Below are 24,059 nucleotides of genomic sequence, written 5' to 3'. Positions count from 1 at the left end.
AAAAGGACCGCGCTTTCAAGGGCAAAATTAATATTTTGTAAAAGAAATTTACCTTAATACAAAAATTAAGGATTCCATCCAAGCTTCAAAACTTATTTTTTCGTGACTTATAAAAAAGTCACGCAGAGGAGTCCTAAGATAATACGTGCACAAAATTATGTTATATTTTGTAAATATAATTTCAATAATGATAAAAGATTAAAAAAATGATATAGTAACGTTGAGATATATTAGTACGATTCAAGTAATAAAACATATAAAAATGGTATATTAACCATGATTAAGTCACAATTTTATACAAAATCACATGATATGCACTTATTAGTTTGATATAGGCAAGAAATAAGTATTTTCCAATCGGAAGTAATAGGAAACAAAAATGAATTTTTGATGTACGAGTCACTACAATCTACAGAAGAACTTATCCCCAAAAAAAAATAGAATGCCCCAATCAAATGAAATTCGTTACAATAACTTCGGATTGGATGATAGGAAAAATGTCCTTACATAAATCTTGGATATGGGAGAGTTATAATCAACTTATTAGACACATTTTATGTAACCCAGTATTTGCTTATCGTATGAGTTATGTTTAGTGGAAATGTAAATGTGAAGCTCAAAAATTTGAGATCCTCGCAGTACTGATGCCAAGGATATTGCAAGCATGGTTTTTGGGCGACAAAATGCGGGGTTCACTAGTATTATTTCTCTCCGTCAAACTTATTATGAGGTGTCGTGTCAAGTACGATTGTAAGTTTGAAATATGCAAATATTAGATTAAAATCACTAAATTGGTAAATGATATTCTATACTTACGTGACCTTGAGGAAATCTGATCAGAGTGTTAATGCTCCCTCCACTAGCAAGGGATGATAAGCAAAAGTTTTTAATATATAGTCATTGATATTAAGCAATTGAAAAATTATCATGTAATCATTATTGGCGAGCAAAAATAAAAATATCAATTTTGTCATTGTTTGTGGTGATCAAAAAACAATACGTTCGTGATGGAAAAAACTAGTGATGTAACAGAAGCTCTTGGGAGTCGAAGGAGAATAATGGTAGGTCTTAAACTTTTGACAAATAGTAGTAGACCTTACTAGTACAGAAATTTTGATGTGTTCTTTCATTTTTAAGCTGAAGCTCTTTTTCTTGCATATTTATTCATTACGAATTTACGATATTTTTGTGAAATTAATACATGTTATAACCTGAAAACTTTATGAACATAATTCTTCATTGAGTCCAATCAAAATCACAATTCACCTCCCTTTTGTACTCTCACAACTTACTGTTCTTGATAGATTCTTAATAATTGCGACTTCATTTGTTTCGTTATACCTTTATAAATGAAAATCGGAAGATTACAGCTTTAAGAATCAGTCTTCTCTTCTAGCTCCTTATAACTTGCTTCAAAGTTAACTCCATGATCATGGCCACCAATTAATTTTATTTGACATATCTTCCTCAAAATATAGTCAATGAATCAAAACCGACCCCAACATACTAAAAATGATAAAGAGGTAACAATCATGGTCGACTTTTCAATTTTATTTGGGGGTTCGCTTAAAAAAAAAGGGTTCGCTTAAAAAAAAATTATTTGGAAATCAAAATGTTACACCTTTAGCTTAAAGCAAAAGGATTACCAAGTCCTAAAAGCCAATGGAGGAATACAAAAAAGATAACAAAAAAAAGTGTGACGCCCATGAAAAAGTACGGGCGAAATAGAAGTATTGACATGTCTTTATGTTTAGTTGTGGAGTCAAAAATTCTAGTAATAAGGGATTTAAAAGGGGGAAAAAATTTACCTTATTTATCAGTATAATTTTTTAACGAAGAGAATTTAAAGCAATTCAATTCTCAATAGGTAGCACCGCCACTATTTAGGGTGACAAACTTTTGAGGAAGTGTGGATACGACACTTTCGGCAAATATCACATCACAATGGGAGAGGACATGAAAGAGTTTTATCACAATACAATTTGCAGTAACTCCGTTCAATTCAATAGCCTTTTTGTGCCATTCTTGACAAATATTGATATTCAATCGAATCCAAACTAGAACTTCAATCGAATATCTCGGATTCTAAGACCCACTACCACTACAGAAAAGGAGTTTGCCCTGTTCCTAGTTTAATATACACAAGTCTACAACCTCAAACTCAACAATGTGAGTCAAGAAGCAGAAAAAAAAATCGGATCAAAAGGCTAACTTTACATTTTCTTATACATTTTGTAGAGGGAAAAAAGGGGAGAAAAATTCACAAAGATTTGAACTTTATGCTTTTACTGTGCAAGCAACAGTATGAGCCCACCATTTAAGACTATGTTTGATGTCAATTTCATTTCTTGTGTTTGGTACTTTCCAATTAATCAATTGATTCATTCTCTTCTTCTTTTCAAGAACTTCCCATGCTTCTGAAAGATAAGGCGTTGCTCTTGACTCATCAGATTTCTCAAAAAATATCACTTTTTGTTGATCATTATCACTATCCCTGTTTTTGCTCAATTTGTGTAAACCTGGAATAATCTCAACCAAACTAGAGTTAACATCTTCTTCTGAGAATTCAAATCCAAGATCCATAAACCCTTTTAGCTCTTCATATTCTAGCTCTGATAAGCTCTTGTTAAGACTCTTTTTGGTTCTTCTTCTTCCCTTTACTTTATTTGATTCTGTTTTTTTACTAAATGGTTGAAAATAGGTTGATGGTAGAACTGAGACTGGTGAAAAAGAATGTGAATTATAGCTCAAATCATCACTTTGTGACTCTATTTGGAATTCCAATTTTGGTGAATCACCTACTACAGTTTTTGGTGTATTTTCTTGAATTTTGTGATCTGGGGTTTTCTGTGATTTTGAATGTTTATTGAGGATTTCAACATTGAACCAACATGAATCAAAGAGGTTAAGAAAAGACTCCAGGTCCATTAATGGAGGCTGAAAGAAATTTGGAAGGTAGTATATCAAATACTTACAAGTTTTGTGGAAAATGCTTATAGAGATGAACTAAGCTCTGCTTGTATGTATATATTGATCCTCGTGATCAAAATGCCCTTATTTGTTCCTTATATTACAAAAATGCTTCAACACATTTTTTTTTTTTTGTTTACACGTTTTGCAGTGTCGGCTTGGAATATTTATATTTAGGAAAATGTCACTGTACTTATGAAAGTGTACTTCAAAAGATTGTGTAAGTTTGTCTGTTTGTTTGTTCCTTTTTTTTTTTTTCTTAAAGATTGTGTTAGTTGAGTAAGATCTCTCGGTCGTTCCAAGGTCTATAGTTCCACTTTTATCTTCTTTCATGTTCTATTTATAGGAAAAAGAAAAAGGAATAACTTACTTGTAGGTTAACTTTTGGAACTGAATTAATTTTCCCCTTCGTAAAATGACCCTTTTCAACCCTACAATTAGGCAGAATGTATCAGTAGGAGTGGTTTATTGGACCATCACGGAAATTCAACTAATGAGTTCAGCGGCATTTGGTTAAAAAAGTTGAAGGAGAGTTTTTTGGCTAAAATTTATTAGTTCTTGCAAAAATTATGTTCTAACTAAATATTGAATTTTACCACTATCTCCCGTTAAAAGAGTTTTACCCTATTTTATTGGACATTGCAATACGATTGCTTAAATGGGAAAGAGTGCATCTAAGAAATCAGATTCAAAAGTTAAACGACCTTTTTTACCCTTCAACCAATTAATACTCTTATAATCGTTTTGTATATAAATGTAAATACACAGTTAAATAAATACCTTTTCTGCCATATTTAATTGTATAATGAATCAGCCACAATAATGTCTTTTGACTGTCTCAAAATATAATGTTTTTAACACATTTGACATTATGTGGTTATTAATTCTTTGTATTTATAGTTAGAGTAAATTTCAGGGAATATTTAATCTGTTTTTATTCTAAATGGAGACACGAAGGGTTAAGTTTGGTATATGAAGCGTTTTATAACAACAAAAGGCAGTAAATTTGAGAACACCAAGATACTATATAATGCTTGGGCTATTTACAAATTCTTAAATGTGATGGGAAAAACAAGGATCACTGATGATTCCAATTGGAATAAGAATACCATGGATTACTGATGATTACAACTAGGAACAAGGATACACATGGTAGTGCCTTAAAACACCAATGAAAGTTGTTTTTGTTGTTTTTGTCAAAGAAAGAAATCGAGACGAGCAAATTCTCAGCAAGGAACCAAAAGTTGAGCTCCTTGAACTCAAACCCTATCCTTGAACTCAAACCCTATCGATATCCTCATTCTTTGTTAGGCAATTTTCTTTGTTTGTTTTGTATCTGTATGTTCTGAATTTTTCTTTTCTTTTTTACTTCTAAAATTCTTTGGTTAAATTTGGCGTGTTAAATTTTCTCAAGTATATTCAATAAATCTAGCTTCTGTGTGCGTTACACGTGCATTTTGTGTGCTGCACGTGGCACGTGTATCCATGTCAATTAGTAAAAAAAAAAATGAAAATCTCATATATATTTTTGTTAAACATGTGTGTGAGGTAAACAATGTACTACTTACTAGGTCCCAACAATTCTGCTTGTACTGCCATGAGTTTCATCCAAGACAAATAGCCTTGCCAAGCTAAAATATGAGATTTTAAGATTCATTTTTGCATTAAGAAGAACATTCCTAGCTTTGAGATCATGATGAATGATGCGAAGTCTAGAATCCTCATGGAGATAAACAATTCCCCTAGTAATGGCTCCTATGATTTTTTATCGCACTTCCCGATCCAATTGCCTACATTTAACTCGATCTGGGGACAAGATCAAGAATATAACTTACAAGTTAAACTTCAATACATTGCAAATCACTTAAAATATTATCACAAGTAATATCCATAATAAGGGAAATTGGTTTGTTAATGCAAATAAGGTGGACAACCAGACAACACGTCAAATTACACTGACAAAGTCTAGTATCTAGAATTCTAGAGTTTTAAGTAAAATTCAAAACTTATTAATGCTCAAGATACATGATAAAAATTAAGCAACGCATATCAAATAAAAAGTGGTCAAGGCTTGCATTTGGAACAAATTTATAGACAAAGTCTCTCTATTCCGTCTAGGGAAAATCCCAACAACCAAACCAAATTCCTGTTGAAGCTTGGCAACCAACAAAACCTCATTGAAAAAAATTGAGCATTTATAAATTAAACAAAAACCTAGATTCCTAGAAAGTTGAGGTCCATTATATGAATCATGTGTGTCTGTTTTAACAACATCAAGTAGGCCTGATCACCTTGTATATAGAACCAAATCCGCCCAGTCCCAAACATTTGAGAAGTTATATGCTACTGCTATGATTGTAGAGATATCATATTGCAGGGACTCTACAGAGCTAATATCATCTGCGCTTATAACTTCACCAATTTATATATATATATATATATATATATATATATATATATATATATATACACATAGATATAGTAGCAATAGCACAGAACAAATGAGTGAAATATGGTACTAAAAGTTCAACTTTCCTTAATCATATTGTCTGTTAATAATCTACGCTTACTCTGAACTCTGCCCAGTAGCTTCCTCTTTCGCCTCTTCATAAAGATGACAGAAATACAAACAATAGGAATAATAATTATAACTGTTAGAACAACGATAATGATCACAGTTTGAGCTGTTTTATCATCCTTCCTATTGGAGCTGTTTTTATCATCCTTCCCTATTGAAGTTATTTTACCATCATTCTAATCTTTTGGGGTTGTTTTACTATCATTTCCTACAAAAATGCTTCAAGTAGTATGTTATTAATTTTTAACTACTCCTCAAATTAAAAAGAAAAAAAGGCATATTCCTCAAGTTAAAAAGAAAAAAAAGGCATATTCTCTTTCTCATTTCACTTGTACTACTTCTCTTTTCAGGTAATTTCAAAAACTAACACTACACGGAGTATTAAATAGCACAAATGCAACATTGTTCCTATTTATAATATGCTCTTCTTTAACACAAGTCTGTGTGACCGTGTTGAATTATGTGACCCTCTTAACACATCTCGTGAGTGGCACGTACATCTTGTGCGCCACACGTGCATCCCGCGAATCACATATATATTATTGTTAAACACGTATCGACTTATACATTTATTATTGTGACAAAACAACCAGCGCACTACAATTTAAACAAGTGCAGATATTGGCTGAGATTTTGGACCTTCCACATTGCCGCTAGCATATTTTCCAAAGGGATCACCAGTAGCAGCATCTCTTAAATTATCCAATAATTTTCTGGTTAAACTCCTTAGATCTTGAGGCATCCTCAGTGTTCGACATATAAATTGAGTAGAAAATGACCTAGTAAATAAATACACACGAAGAAGCTAATGAAATTTTGCCTTACTGTACAAAGAAAAAGCAATATTTATATTGTATATACAATATAATCTCATAGAGAAGGAGATTTGAATAAACCCTTTTGTGTTCCTATATCTATGATGGCTAAAGGTATTAATATGCAGTAGAATAATTGAGAGATGCGTGCAAATTGATCCGGAACCTAAAGGCAAGACGAAGGAATATTAAGAAGGATGATGCATGTGGCTTAAAAGAGGAAGTAAATGAATGCGTATAGTACTGATAAAATGTCACTCTCAATAATATGCCCTTTCCTCAAAGGTAGTGAGGATGCTGAAACATGACTAAATAGAGGCCTCACTTATTGGGGGTGTAACATGTCCAAATACCAAACACCAAACACCAAACTCAAACCATCATGTTAGTGAAATAACACCTTAAATTCAATGATGACTTTTTCATGCTCTTTTACTACTAAGCAGTGCTCACTAACAATCATTACATAGCATCAATCCAACTATACAAAAAGGTCAAGTTTCACTTTCTATAATTTCTGGATCTTGATTCTTTACTTCCAAGTTCCAATCAAGAACCAATCATGGAGCTGCATTAACTTCTTAAACATCCTGGTAATTCAGATAAGTTTGGCTTAATGATCTGGACATAATCTCCAGGTAATTGATAATGATTTAAATACAACAGGTACCGCGAATTCTGTTTGCGTATTGTTTACTCATTTCTAAGCAATTGGATTCTCTGAAATGCAAAATGTCCAAAACGTGCATATTGTAGCTTTCGTGACTATCAAAACAACGTCAAACGATGAATATCGTGGCAACCCTGCAGCAACAAAATTAAACTAGACAATTTGTTCAATGTTTATATCGTAAAGTTGCTATCAATCACAAAGTATAAATGCACAACTATTTGAAATTAAAGTTGATGGTTATGATGAGTTTGAGAGCTTTTAAATATTATTCGTACGTGGAGCTCTTGCAAAAGAAGTATACGACCTGTTTGTAAAAGATGGGAGGAAAAAATGGAAAAAGGAAAAGCGAAACAAGAAAAGGAGGAAAAAAAGAATCCGATTACAAAAAAGGGAAAAATCAGGTGTCAAAGAAACGAAAAGTGGAAAAGAAAACAAGGAAAGAAGGAAGAATAAGAAAAAAAAAAAAAAAAAAAAAAGGAAAAGAAAACATGGAAAGAACAAAAAAATGAATTATGTTAGGAAAAGGGGAGAAATCAGATTGGAAAGGAAAAGCAAATTAGCAAGGAATGAAAATAAAGGTATCACTAATCATCATGAATTTTGAAAAAGGTAAAAATAAATCATGTGGGTTCTTGTAAAGAATGTGTTTTTGGCCAAAAGTCATGTATGGGCCTGAACTGTCCCCCGATTTTTCACTTTCGTACCCAACCCATGGTCGTACTCATATAACCCTTCAAGACAACTGTTAATGTGCCATTTAAACACAATTATTGAGGTGGCAAAGCGCGTGCAATGCACTGCTCTAAAAGGGCGTGAGATGCCAATTTTTTCCTTTTTAAATTTTTTAATCATTAAAAAAATAATTATAAAGAAAAAACTTATTTTAAAACAATTTAACTAATAAAAAAAAACATTTAAAAAAAATCCTATAACCCGCCCCACCGTCCCCCCGATCCGAAGCCGAATCCACCGCATCGCGTCAATTTTTTTTCCGAAGTTTTATTCCACCGTCGTCGCCGTCGCTCTTCTCTTTTGCTTTGTTCAAATACAAAGAAATTCGAGCCCTTAATGGACCAAAAAAATCAATAGTCCATGATTTCTCCATTAATGGACCAAAAAAATCAATAGTCCTTTGAAATAAACACACAAAAAAAACCCTTCATCCAAACACACACCTTTACTTTTCTTGCTTTTCCTCTTTCTTCCTGCTGCTGCTATTGATGAAGATTTGTTTTTTAAAGTAAATTGTTTAGAAGGAAAAGAATTAGTTGGGAGTGGGAGGACGACGGATGGCTAGTGGAGAAGAAGAAAAAGAGACGACGGAGAGGGGCGGTGGGGGGGGGGGGAGGAGAGGGGTGGTGGGTTTGAAGAAGAGGAGAGAGGGTTGGGGGGGGGGGCGCTGAAGAAGATGACTCTTTTTCTTTTTACTTTTTTTTTTTTTTGTAAAATCCTTTTATTTTTTTTTTTTAAAGCTAAAATCCACATGGCTCCGTCTTATTTGTTATTTTTGCGTGTGAATTACACGCACCATTTGTGTGTTGTTGCATATTTATTTTGTGTTTAAATGACACATTAACAATTGTCTTGAAGGGTCCATATGGTACGACCCTCAGTTGAGGGGTCTAAATGAAAAATCAGGACAAATTCAGGGGTCCATCTATGACTTTTGCCTTCAAGATATAACTAGTACTCCTACTGGGCTACTTACAAATTTGAGGCATTTTTAAATCAAATTATTAAAAAATATATATATTAACTAGTGTAAGGCATCATTGTTGCTTAAGTGAATGTTTGAGAACCAATAAACAAACAAAAAAAATGTGTACTTTCAAGAGGTGGCTTAGTTAAAAAATAAAAGATTCAGAAAGTACTGTTCTTTACACTTTTCACTCGAAAAAGTACAAAATTGGCAAGTTTGGCATATCGAATGTCAGTGTTGATGTAAAATCAGAAACTTCCGATTCTCCTTATCTTTGCATAAAACAATTTCAAATTTCCCTTTCAGGATTAAATAGCCATGTGAAGGGTAGTGTAGTAAATGCAACCACCTGTTATACACCAATAATTATGGAAAAACGAGTACCAACAATCTCACGTGCCAAATAGCAAAACGCACGTGGCTACTAAATACTGTATAGTGTCGCTTTGACCACGTAACGAATCTGAATTAATATAAAAAAAATGATTCCGTGTTGCCATACACGCAATGGCAATGAAACCTATAGTCCTACCGATCATTATCTGTGTAAACACATAATTTATGATTTGATTTTAAATTAATTTTTGATCTATCTATTTCTAGTGAACACTGCCTCCTCATGTAGATAAAATAATGAAAATCAACGGAAACGTGGCGCTTAAAGCTTTTGTTCCTTTCTTGTTAAATGCTTCAACTAACTCGGACGGAATTTTTAAAATAAAAATAGAGCGATTAAAACCTGAGGGTGGGGGGCAAGAGATAGAATTAATTTAATGAAAAAGATTGATAATGATATAATCACACGGTTTCTTCTTTATTTATTTCTTAAGAAATTAATACTATTTAGTTTCTTGCCTCCCCCTTTGACGATGCTAATGCTTTAGCCGGTTTTGTCATTCTTATCATACACTGTAGTGGAGTATTTTGATCTTGTTGGTTCTCAATTGATGTTAATTATTATATTGTAAATTTGTGATATCAAACCACTTATTGAGACTTTATGCAATAGTTTAGAGGCCAGGACGGCAGTCGGCAGAGGGAAGAGTATGTCAATGGTTCAATAATCATTTCAAGAGCCAACAAAAAATGTTGAATATTGATATGCAAAATTCCAATGACTAGAAGACTGATCAAGGGGAGATTCAACTATATAAACGAAAATTGAAGAAGGAAGAAACATGCTTGAGCACTATTACTAACCTACTACATTTCAAAATCATTCTTCTTCCTTCTTCTCTAGAAGCTCTTTATTCTAAAGCTGTACGTATTGTATTAATTCTTGAGTACTTCTACACTTAACTAGTAAACACTCCTTTTTGTTGGTCAACAAAGATATTTATTTATATTATGCATCTTTTATGTTTAAGGGATAGTCATACATTCCACTCAGAATCATATGAGTCCTAGTCTTCTAAGGTGTAAGAGGAATTAGGCAGAAAATTGTTGGTGATAAGCAAATTGTAAACCATAGTTATTGTGTTTGGTGATCGAAGGACTACAATTAGTTCGCGTGTAAAATTACTTACATTTTTATGCTCGAGTAAAACAAGATTGATCATAGTGCATGGAAGCCATTCAATTAAAAATAAAAAATAAAAAACCTAAATAATATAGGCTTATCGAACGAGTTTATAAACTGAGTTTGCATCTTCCTCTCACTTTCCAATTCAATTTCTGATATGATTGTGATTACTTACTTGTTTATTCATATTGTGAGCTTAAAGGATTTCCCAGAATTAGTTTCCAATAACTTAAGTTTTGACAATCAAGTTATTCCACGAAATATTTTGAAAAATCAAGAAACACTCAATTCATCTCCAATCCTCTTGTGTGTTTTATCAGTTATTTTCCAAAAAAAGAAGAAAATATTTTTTAGTGTTTAATTAAAAAAAAAAAATTCTAAGAATACATTTTTCACTAAAAAGGAGGGAAATCTTAGTAGTTCAGTTGGTTGACTATCTGAATTTTTACCTTGTTGGTGAGGATTCGATTCCCCACTATAATCCCCTCCCCCATTTCCCCTTCCCCTATCCCCATTTAAAAAAAAAAAAAAAAAAAAACTAAAAAGGAGGTTTTTTTTCTCATATATGGACAGGGTCATTTTCTTTACAAGATTTTAACTTTATTTAATATCACTTGCTCAACCAACAGCATTTACACATCATTATTAATTTTTGATACTCAGAACTTCATCAGATTTGCCAATACTATTTTATATTTTTTTGGAAACCAAAGCATTTTCTATGAAAAATCGCCGGGGGTGGGTTTCTCAGAGCATGACAATTTTGAATTACTACTATAATATTTGCTGAAAAGGTTTTGGAAGACCTATCAAACAAATAGTGATGGAACTGGATATTTTTGACTAATTCTGACTTGGCCTTAGCCTGCTGCCTTATTTCTTGAGGAAAAAATATATACATGTATGAAACACTGACTCATTCTTCTCCATTTCTCGACCCTCAATTCAATCCACATTACGACTTGCATTGACTAGTTTAATGCCAATTCCAAAACCCACTACCAAAATACAAATTTTACGAGTTGACTTTGCTCCTATATTGGAATTGCAACTTCAAGCTCAACAATGTGACTCAAGAAGCTAAAAAACAGGATCAATATGCTAATTAATTTGCCTTCCTTTTGAAATTTTGTAGTGGGAGAAGAAAAAAAAAGGAGAGAAAATTTCACTAAGATTTTAAGTTAAGCCTTTGCTATGTTGTTTTACTGTGGAAGCAACAGTATGAGCCCAACATTTGAGACTGTGTTTGATATCAATTTCATTTCTTGTGTTTGGTACTTTCCATTGGATCAATGCATTCATTTTCTTCTCCCTTTCATGAACTTCCCATGCTTCAGATAGATAAGGCCTAGCTATTGACTTGTCAGATTTCTCAAAAGAATCCACTCGTTGTTGATTATCATCACTATCCCTGTTTTTGCTCAATCTATGTAAACCAGGAATAATATCAACCAAACTGGAATTAATATCTTCTTCAGAGAATTCAAATCCAAGATCCATAAACCCTTTTAGCTCTTCAAATTCTAGCTCAGATAAGCTCTTGCTAAGACCCTTTTTGCTTCTTCTTTTTCTTCTTTCACCCTTTACTTTCTTTGGTGCTCTCTTTTTAGGATCAGGTTGAAAATGGGTTGCTGGAAGAACTGAATCTGGTGAGAAAGAATCTGAATTGTAGCTCAAATCATCACTTTGTGACCCTAGTTGGATTTCTAACAAAGATGAGTATTCATTTGAAGTTTCTAGTGAATTTTCTTGAATTTTGAGATCTGGGTTTTTCTGTGAATTTGATAAAAGGGTTGAATTTGAATGTTTCTTGAAGATTTCAAGATTGAACCAACATGTATCAAAGAGGGAAAGAACAGCCTCAAGGTCCATTAATAGAGGTTGAAAGAAACTTGGAAAGTATTAAAACACAAGTTGCTTAGAGAGGAGGATTTTGGGTTTGTGAGAGTATATATATTGATCCTGTTCACCAAATTGCCCTTTTTAGTTGCTTATAATACCAAAATACTTCAACTTTTGATTGTTAACACGCTTTCTACTTTATATTTTATTTGGAAAATGTTGTTGTACTTATCAAAGTGTTCGGACCAAACCTGTTGATTATAGAGTAGCTGACGAAAGATGTAACTCTCTAGGTTTAGTTACACTTATGCCCTTTAATATTTCCTCCAAACTATCTTAGGTGCTTTAACCTGTTTGAAAAAAGTACATATTTACAGTTGAGGTTGAATCTTTTTAAAAACTTGCAATTGTTTTCAAACCTGAACAAACTTAAAATTTTGCAAGTGAAAGTTTGAAAAAACTTGAAAATCCCTAAATATATTTTCCAAACTTTAAATTTTAATATCTCAAATTTGAAGTTCAATAATGAGCTAATTTGATAAACAAAAAGTTATGTGAAATAATCAGCCGAAGTGCAAAGATAGCCGCTTGAAAGACCATTATTTAACGCATAGCCATTTATAATTTTTTATTGTTGATTTAGCCATTTCAAAATCAACTTCGAAGTAGAAAACATCTGAATATGAAATTGTAAAGTTCACACGTGATCTGAAGTTTCTTGTACAAATAAATTTCAGACATTTATGAAGTTTAGTTTGACAGCTCCAAAGTGATGAATTCCAGGAGATACGTAGTAAAGATCAATACTTTTAAAGTTTAAATGACTAGTTAATTTTCCTAATCAGATTTTATCATTTGCATCATTTCTTAATTGGAAAATAACGAGACAATGGAATATGGAGGGTGATGATGTGTCCTTGAAGGAGAGTGAATGATTGCGTATGGTATAAAAGTATGACTCGTCAATCTCATTAAGATGCCCTTTTCTACGAAGGTTGTGCGGATGCCAATATGCTAAAACAAGGAAAATATTAAATAATGAAAACCTTACATATTACGGAAAGAAAAAAAGCCTGACGTATTAATTGGGGTGTGACATGACCAAGGAGATAAGGGAAGCACCAAACTCAAAACCATCATGATGTGAAATGACACCATAACATTTAGTAAATGAAATGCAGACTTTTTCTTGCTAATTTCTCTACTCACTAACTAACAATTGTTGCATCGATCCAACTAAAAGGAGGGTCAAGTTTCACTCCTTATTCCGAGATTATATTCTTTACGGAATTCCAATCAAGAATCAATCATGGAGTACCATTGATTATATTATTATTATTATTATTACTATTTACATCATTCAGATAAGCTTGGCATACCTAAGATCTAATCTCTAGGTAATTAATGGATAATCACCGGGAGGAGTAATAAAAACTACTATAGTAGCAACAATCCCCTGAATAGTAGGGTATTTTCACCATTTCACAATGTGACTGCACATAGATCTTTTCACCTTTTCACAATGTGACTTTTCATAATGTGACTGGTCACTGCTAGACTAGTACTCTGTGTATTTTGATATATTTATATGACTAGTGGCATTTGGCCTGTCCTAAGCCCGAACCCAAAATTAAGATTAAACGTTAAATTTGTAATTTTTTCTTATTTTCACACTCTTTGTGACATTAAGTTATTGAAAGATTACTCCGATATTTTCTGCAAACTCTTTAAAACTAAAGACTTCCCATATGTTTAAATTGCACAAAAATATTTAAAACTTGAACAAAGATTCCTTTTTTGTCTTTCCTTTAGAACTTTTTTTTTATCTTCAAACAAATTCATGAAATAAAGTGTCTTAATTTTTTAACAACATCCAATATGAACTATAACGTTTTCTTTCAAAAAGACGAAAAATAGTTTGGTTCTAGAGACATCAATTATATGCTATATTTATTCTTCGTTGAGATTTTAATGAGGTTACTTATAAACAAAGATAATACTCAAATAAATATAAATGAAATTTTATACTTTACTAATATTTTTAGATGTTAATTTCAATTAAATTATACAAAGTGTATCGAAAAGATGAAGAAAATTATTAATTTTCTCAATAAAATTAGATTTTTCTTTTAATTTCTAAAAATTTATGTGATGGGAAAATGACTTTTTTTTTCTTTTGTTAGTTTAAGTGGAACATTATTTTACAAAATGTACATCTTAATTATTTTCTCAAACACAAATAAATATTCAATGCTTCATGATTCATTTAACCATGTTTTCTTGTGTTAAGAAACACTACCTAACATTTTCTCAAACTGCCAACGGAAAAAGATACTCAAGAAACATAAAAAGTTTACTCCCTTTTGTCACAAGTTGTTTGACATTAGTACTTCTTGGAATGCTGAAGTTTGTTTCATTAACTACATATTTTCAAAGATGTTCTCAACATTTAAACTACTCCATCAAGTTCAAATTACAGTTTCTTTTTATGTAATTTTTAAGTGCAGATATATTTATTAAGAAACATATCTATGAATTCATACAAAAAATTGAACTGACTAACTGCGTAGTACGACTTGTATTTTTTTAGATGAATGGAGTATAAGCTACAATTTACATTGTCTGTTAGGTATAGAAACTATTATTCAGTACGCGTGCAATAAATTTTAAGAAGATATTATAATACACCAAATAATATCTGCAAAAAAAAGGGTTAATTTTGTTAAGCAAGAAAGATACAGCTAATCAACATACAAACCAACAAAACATGCCAATCAAAAGATTTAATTTTCAATATAGTTAATAAATGATTAGATAAAATAAAAGTTTAGGTAACAATATCTAATCCAAATGAAGACCAATTATATCTGTTAAATTTTCAAAGTCTCACATTAAATAATCAAAGAGCTGTTAATTACAGAAACTTCAATTTTTGTGAGCAATACATATTTTAATTAAGGTAACTATGAATGTGGTGTATTCTCTCATTCAAATTATGCATAGTGACATGTCTCTTTTAGTTGACATCATCACAATTCACAATTTCTTAAGCGTTTTAAGAGATCCTTAATTTTTTTTAAATTTACCAAAATTGGTTGCGGCACCTTAAATAATAAAGAAATAAAGTAGGAGTAAAAATAAGGCATATGAAAAAGTTGTAGTACATGTCACATTCCCTTCAAAAAAGTTAGTCTTAGGGTTTTGTATTATCAAAAAAAGATGTCTTGATGTTTTTAAAACACCCTATGATAGATGAAACAATAAAAGACAAATATAGGGGCAAATTTGGAAGAAGCAACCCTTAGTTGGCAACCCTTAGTCGTAATGTAACCAAAAAATTTAACTAAGGACTACAAAAAAGTTAGATTGACCCTTATTATATATAGTAATATTGACAATTTTCACCATATTGAAATATGTGATCATCTCATCTAAAAGTTTAAGCTGTTAGAAAGAGCACATTTTTAATATTTAATTATATTCTCAACACGTCTCCTCACGTGCAGGCCTGATTTTTTTCATGGGAAAACACGTGGAAATTCTTTTTAATAATATGTCGCGGTGAGATTCGATCTGAGGACCTCTGCCCGCTCTGATACCATATTGAAGTGTGTGATCATCTCATCTAAAAGTTTAACCTGTTAGATAACACACTTTTAATATTTAATTATATTCTCAACAACACGAGCTAACTTTAGAGTTGATAAGCCCAAGGTTTATTTTCTTATCATCGTGGGGGGTGTTGAGTCTCCCATCAGACATAAGCTTGTAATTTGCTCTTTTTATATGATTTTGAACCATCTTACCACATGAACTAACTTTTGGGATTTATAAACTATGTCCAAGATCCATTTTATATCAAGTTTACTCCTTAAATAAAGAAGATTTGTGTTTGTAACATTTTTCACTTGTTAAAAACAGTCTAAACTGTCAAGTAGGCATATGGTATTTTATTTACTGCTGAAATAGAAAACTGAATGTTCCTTTTTCCATTTAAATAATTAAATTTCGCGCCAACATGAAGGGTAGTAAAGTAAATTCACAACTAGTAACACGAACATTAGTACGCGGATTTTTGAACTTGGAAGAAATGCAACAAAAAGAAGTGGGAATAAAATCTCACGTGCCAGGCCACGAAATTGACGTGCTTTACTATACAATTTAGCCACATAAAAATGAGTTAAAACATGATTTTACGTTCCCACTCACTCAATGGCATACCTACTTCCGGTCATTAACACAGTATCATAAAATGATTTTTAAGAAAATAAATAATTGGAGTTTCAGTTTATTTATAGTTGTTTTTGAATTTTAATTCATTATTAAGTCTTTTATTTGACTTAATCTTGCTTTCTAATGTCACTGCCTCCTCATGTTCATAAAATAATTTGAAGGAACTGATACGTGGCGCTGTATGAACAAATATAAAATAGATAAATACAAAGAGGGGAAGGGCCAGCAGTGGGAGTGAGCAATGCATTAAATTAATTAATTTATAAAAAAGATTGTAAATGATTTCACACACAACTATTCATATGTTTTCTTAGAGGATCTCTTTTCTATTTTTCTTCCTTGCCATCATCTTTGACAATGTCATATTATGTTATTGTCTATTTTCCCATTCTTTATACTAGTGTTTTAGAAGGTGGGAGTACGACGTGAGTCACTTTATTTAACATCGAGCAAGACATCCACGCATGAGGATTGAGGAGTAAGTTCCATAAATTTAAAAGGTCACGGACATGAAAAAGATTTAGTAATATGGGAATGCGTTCAAAGATGTGAAATTATTTTCCGAGCTTATTAAAGATACATAAAATTTGTAAAGTTCAATTATCGCAAGTACAAAAAGTTTTGCTAGAAGACAAGCAATAACCAAATTGCACAGTTACGAGAATGGAAGAAATAAAATTCAAAACTTCCCACACTATTTGAACCAAGAAGATAATAAACACTAAGACAAATGGAAATCCGGCAGTAGCTAGACCAACAATAAAATAGAAAGCAAGAAAAATAAATCGAATGGAAGAGACACAAATTTACGTGAAAACCCTTCAAGGTGAAGAGGAAACATCCACGGACCTCCGGCTCACAAAAGCTCCACTATAATCAACAAGAGTTACAACAATGTTCTCCAAATGGCTACAACAACAAATCCAAGCACGAGCAATAATACATAAAAGATAAGACCAAAACTAGCAAGAAAGAGAGAATCACCCCAAAAATGAGCTTTCATTGATTCGTACTCAAAAATTGGAGCTACAGACCACAAAATCTGATCTCCACCGTTGAAATCGAAGAAACAGATGTTGCGAACCCCCAGTTCAAATTTCAGCACGATCCAACGGTTAACGAATCAGTATACGCAATTTAAAGCGGACTGCTGTAGCAGAAAATTTCTGGACGAAAATCATTATCTCTCACGTTTTTCTCTCTATATACAATGAATTCACTCTTGTGTTCTCAAAATAAGACCTAAATTGATCCTATATATAGAGGAAATTTTGGGTAAAATTGGCCTTAGTCCAAATCGATTGGGTTTATTAATCCAATTCCACATAGGAAGGAAAACCCAAAAACCTAATTGGATTGGGTTTATTAATCCAATTCCACATAGGAAGGAAAACCAAAAACCTAACAATTCTCCTCCCGACTATGTGGAGAAAACCGCCATCCCTAGCGATCAAGCAACACTCTTCAAACTTCCCTCTTGGCAAAGCTTTAGTCAACATATCCGAACCATTATCATCGATGTGAATCTTCTCAAGTTCAAGCAACTTAGAATCCAACACTTCTCTAATCCACTGGTATCTCACATCAATATGTTTCGACCTACCATGAAATGTAGAGTTCTTGCCAAGATGAATAGCACTTTGACTGTCACAATAAAACACAAACCTCTCTTGAGCAAAGCCAAGTTCCTCCATAAGTCTCTTCATCCAGAGCAACTATTTACAAGCTTCAACGGCAGCAATAAGCTCAGCTTCTGTAGTAGATAGAGCAACACATTTTTACAACCTAGATTGCCAAGACACATCTCCCCCTGCATAAGTAATCAAGTAGCCCGAAGTAGACTTACGAGTATCAATATCACCGGCCATATCTGAATCAGTGTAACCACAAAGAATAGGCTTTCCTGTCCCAAAACACAAACTCGGACTAGAAGTGCCACAAAGATATCTCATAATCCACTTCACAACATTCCAATGCTCTCTTCCCATTAGAAAGAAAACGGTCGACAACCCCAACCGTATGAGCAATATCGGTCTTGTACAAATCATCGCATACATCGAGATCGCTCAATGGCTAAAGCATAAAGAACTTTCTTCATATCTTCCTTCTCACTATCACTGGAAGGACATCAAGCCATGCTCAATTTGAAGTGCATAGCTAAAAGTGTTTTGACAACCTTAGCTTTAGCATTTGTCTCATTCACAATATGATTTCAAACATTATCTTCAAACCATTGCCTAATATAGCCACAAACCTGTAAGTGCTCAAATTCCCAATTCTCATCTTTAATTGACTCGGGTTTCTTAGAAGCAAATACAGGTAAATACAATTTCTTGACAAATAGAAGATCTTTCATCTTGCTTTTCCAAATATGGTAATTACTGCCATTTAAACAAACCATCTTGCATATTTGCCTCCATCATTCAAATAGACAATCAACACAACCGAATACAACCACAAGCTCTGATACCACTTTGTTGGGAAGAAACGGCCCAAAGATACTCTTAACATGATGTGATATTGTCACGCGCGCCTGCCCCCGCACTAGCTTTTTCTCCCTGGGCCTCACATCATTAAGAAAGTATTCAACTCGCTATAAGTAGCTCCTTTTTTTTTTCCGGCTACCAACGTGGTACTTTGTTCGCACACCCAACAATCTCCCCGCGAACTAAGTTCCACATGGCTCATTATCATACCAGTCGAAATTCAACACGTCGCGCACCCACATCGTGAGTATTTACGGTCACCGAAAAGCGTCGTGAACGCGTCTTCAAAGCCTACTGTAAAAGGTCAAACCGGCCCATAGACGGCAAAGGCACTAAGCCGGCCCACGCCACACTCCGCCATCTTTATACTCGTCCCGCCACACTATCGCTCGATACCAAATCGTTGGGCTCGACGTCCAAAATACTCTTAACATGACGTGATATTGTCACTTTGGGCTAAGCCCGCACTACAGTTTTCCCCAAAAGTGCCTCACATCATTAAGAGTATCCAACTCCTTATAAGTAGCTCTTTTTTATTTTCAGCTACCAATGTGGTACTTTGTTCGCACACCCAACAATTTTAAGTACTTTAGGTGATACCTCTTGGCTCCTGGCTCATAACTCTTGGCCACAATTCCAATAGGCTTTCTTTTTGTAGAATTATCCAAAGCATTCAAATTTTCCATATAGTGTGACACTAAAGCATAAGAACATTAGTAGGGGTCAATTGAATATTCGGAACACTTACATTCAAAACTAGTAATAGTATTTTAGTCTTTCATCAGGAAATATAAAATATTATTGTTATATTCAAATGTACAAGGTACGCGTGTGATGGATTTTCTTTTGTTTGCAAAACTAACAACAAAAGAAAAGTAATGAATTATTTTCTATTGCATGTTCCACACAGTCAAAACAGTGTTCTATGTACCTTGTGCTGTGTTGAAATTTCGATTAGAATATGATAATATATTAAATGTTTCAACCAACCACAGTGGGGATAAGGAAACTAGAAGAAAGAGGTGGGTGTGGGGATCAATATACATGATCCTTCCGCCGTTCCTTTTTCACTTGTTTCTTACATTAAAAAATTATTTATTTATTTTAGCAAATCAAAATATATAGATTTATTACTTATTTTCTTCCAATATTATCCTTATCGTTAAGTAACTACATAAATATTAGTAGTCAAACTTAGATTTACAAAACATATAATTTAATAAGATTAATTTAATAAAATAAACCTAATAGATACTGGGAAGTATCAAGTAACAAGATTTGGATATAGTCAGAGCAAGCATCTTTTTTGAGCCACCATGATTGGTTTGACTTTAGATAGTTAGTTTATCAAATTGCATTTCCCTCATCTCATGTATATATCAGGGTAGATTAAAGTGATTGAGCGATGCTCATCCCCTCAACTCAGTGTGTAATGCCACTTTTTTTCGGAGATAGAATAAAATGCCTTAATTAGTTTGGTTAAAAAAAAAATAAAAAAAAATCAACATAGATCGAGTAAAAAGGAACGGAGGGAGTTATAATTAAGTAGACCAGTTCAATAACAACATGACACGACTACACGAGTATTAATTAAATGCTCTGATCGGTTTTGCCATTCTCAGAAGTCTAGTAGAGTTGTTTTTTTTTTTTTTTTTTTTTTTTTTTTTTTTTCCAGACATCATCCGTAAGTTTTCTTCGTATTGATATCGGTGCGATATCAAGGCATTTGTTGATATTCACTCGTATTCTTTAGGGATTCAAATCAATAGAGAAGCCGTTTGATTCATGGGATAAAGGTGGATATTTCAAGATTAAATTTGAAATTAAACTTACTTTGTTTCATTGAAAATATAACTAATTTCGGATAAATTAGTCTCAGAATTGTAAATTCAAAACTATAAATCCAAGATAATTTTGTTCGTGAATCAAACGACCCCCGACTGAAATGGGACGAGATTAGGACTATTATACATGATGGGCATAGTGAACTTTGGTATGCTGGAATGCTTAAAGTCTAAAGAAGAGAAACAAGCAAGTGGTTGATCCAAATTAACATTATACTTTCTCCCTTTCAGATCAAAAGTTCACGTTTCTTTTTAATTACTTCGTGACCGCATAATGACCACTTCCCAAACTTGTGCTCTTGAGTCCAAATAAAGAACTACACACAAATCAAATAAATTGCTCGGCGAGTAATATTTTGAGGACGCAAGAGAAATTAAATAGGTCAATATAAAAGTATTTCATTAAAAGAAATTGCATTTTCTATGCGTCTTACAATTTAGTAATACATATGCAATGACCTAGCTACTTATTTCTATGTATTGTGTGTTGGAAATCTTACGAAAAATACTTGAACACGAACAATTTATGAAATTCTGGAACAATCTCATAGCTTGAGGCATGTCAATTAAGACACTGTCTTTAAGGATATTTCACTCGCAAGTGTATCCCCTGCATTCAACAAGTTTCTTGAAGATAAAATGTGAAAGTAGAATCTAACAAAGATTCAAATTTAGTGTAAAACCCAGCACTCTAGTAGAATATGGAAAGAACTTTTTGTCATCTCATCACCAAAATGCAAGGACCTTAATTTAGAATTACAATATATAGAGACCCAAGCTGATTTCATCCGAATTTAATCATAGGCTAGCTCCATTAGAATATATATAAATTGGTAAACAAACAACTCATCAGAATGGCGAAGATACCCCAACGTATTAAGAAGATAATAGCCATAAAGAGAATCAAATTTAATGGCTAATTATGATGAATAAAGGGGCTGTTACAATTGACAATAAAGATAATTTGTTTGATCAAATTAAAAGGTAGACATTAAGGTAATTAATGAATGATTATTATTCTTTCTGAGATATGTTATTTTTTCAACAATCCCCACTATCTCAAAAAGAATAACAAGGAATTAAGAAGTTTTGTTGGGTTTCAAAAGAAAAAGAAGGAGAAAGAATATTTTGCTAGGTTTCCACATATAAGTACAATGCATCAGATCTGGTGTCACGTAGACTCACTACTAAAAAACTGCCAAAATTCGACGGACAAAAAATTGTCGGACTGCGTCGCTTTGAAAAACCGACGGAAAACCGACGCTTGTGTATTTCTATTTTTTTTATTACTTTAATTAAAAAACCGACAGACAACGTCGGTTTTTTCCGCAGAATTTTGAAATTATATTTCCGCCAATTTTTTTTTTTTACAAAAACCGACGTCCCACGTTGGTTTTATTAAAAAAATTAATTAATTAATTAAAAACCGACGGACAATGTCAGTTTTATTTTTAAAAATATATTAAATAATTTATAATTCATTTTGTTTTTTAAAATGTTAATAAATGAATTTTTTTTAAAGAAACCGACGGACCGCGTCGGTTTTTAATTTTTTTTTTTGGTCAAAGGCTAGTCAACATTTTTAAAAAACCGACGGACTGCGTTGGTTTTTCCGTCGGTTTTTTTTTTAACAATATGATAGAAACGGGTTTGCATATCATTTGCCATCTTCCCCAAAAAAAAAACCTACTTCTCTCTAAAATAAAAAACCCTAACCTGCCGCCCCCCCCCCTCCGCCCACGCCCGCCACGCCACCCGCCGCCCACCCGCCGCCCACCCGCCGCCACCTGCGCAACCCAACCCCACCTACCCCAGCCCCGTTTTTAACTTGTAATTTGAGGTAGTTTCTTTTAAATTAGGGCTTTTAAAATTCTTTCAATCTTAGTTTTATTTGTAGATTTTAGGCCTAATGTTAGTCTATTTAGCTTTGTTAAACATCATTTGTAATGTTATTAATGTTGAATTTGTGAAAAAATGTAAACTTTATTTGACTAGTTTACTTTTCATTTTTTTTTTTTTGCTTGAGATTGTGCTATATTTTATGTTCATTGTCAATGTATTTGTGTTAGCTTAGTTATCATTGTTTGTAATATTATTGATGTTGAATTCGTGCAAAAATGTATACCTTATTTGACTAGTTTTTTTTTTTTTTTTGTTTTTTTGTTTTTTTGTTGGGATTGTGCTATTTGCTAGAATCCATAAGTTAGTAGAATTTTTATTGAGCATTCAAAATTAGAATTGGTTGAGATTGTGCTTTTCAAAGTTAGAATTGTTAAGTTATAGTATTTCTATAACCTCAAAACTAAAGTATAGACTTTATTTGACTAGATTTACTTTTCAATTTTTAGAATTGGGTGAGATTGTGCTTTTCAAAGTTATATTAAAGTTAGAATCTATAAGTTATTAAAGTTAGAATTATTCTTTGTTAATTGCTTGGGATTGTGCTTTTCAAAGTTATATTAAAGTTAGTATCTATAAGTTATTAATTAAGTTAGAATAGAATTGCTTGGGATTGTGCTTTTCAAGGTTAGAATGTTAAGTTATACTATTTCTATAACCTCAAAACTAAAATGGAGACTTTATTTGGCTAGATTTACTTTTCAATTTTTAGAATTGGTTGGGATTGTGCTTTTCAAAGTTATATTGAAGTTAGAATCCATAAGTTATTAAAGTTAGAATCCATAAGTTATTAAAGTTAGAATTGTTATTGAGAATTGAAAGTTAGAATTGGTTGGTATTGTGCTTTCTTAAATTATTGATGTTGAATTTGCGAAAAAATGTAAACTTTATTTGACTAGTTTACTTTTCATATATATATATATATATATATATATTGTGCTATTTTTTATGTTCATTGTCAATGTATTTGTGTTAGCTTAGTTAGAATTGGTTGGGATTGTGCTTTTCCAAGTTATATTAAAGTTAGAATCCATAAATTATTAAAGTTAGAATTGTTATTGATAATTCAAAGTTAGAATTGGTTGTGATTGTGCTTTTCAAAGTTAGAATTGTTAAGTCATAATATTTCTATAACCTCTAAACTAAAATGTAAACTTTATTTGACTAGATTTACTTTTCATTTTTAGAATTGAAGTTAGAATCCATAAGTTATTAAAGTTAGAATTGTTATTGAGAATTCAAAGTTAGAATTAGTTGGGATTGTGCTTTTAAAAATTATATTAAAGTTAGAATCCATAAGTTATTAAAGTTAGAATTGTTATTGAGAATTCAAAGTTAGAATTGGTTGGGATTGTGCTTTTAAAAATTATTGATGTTGAATTTGTGAAAAAATGTAAACTTTATTTGACTAGTTTACTTTTCATATATATATATATATATATATATATATATATATATATATATATATATATATATATATATATATATATATATATAT

This window comes from Lycium ferocissimum, chromosome 2 (assembly GCF_029784015.1).
Source record: "Lycium ferocissimum isolate CSIRO_LF1 chromosome 2, AGI_CSIRO_Lferr_CH_V1, whole genome shotgun sequence".
Taxonomy (NCBI): domain Eukaryota; kingdom Viridiplantae; phylum Streptophyta; class Magnoliopsida; order Solanales; family Solanaceae; genus Lycium; species Lycium ferocissimum.
This window is presented reverse-complemented; position numbering follows the sequence as displayed.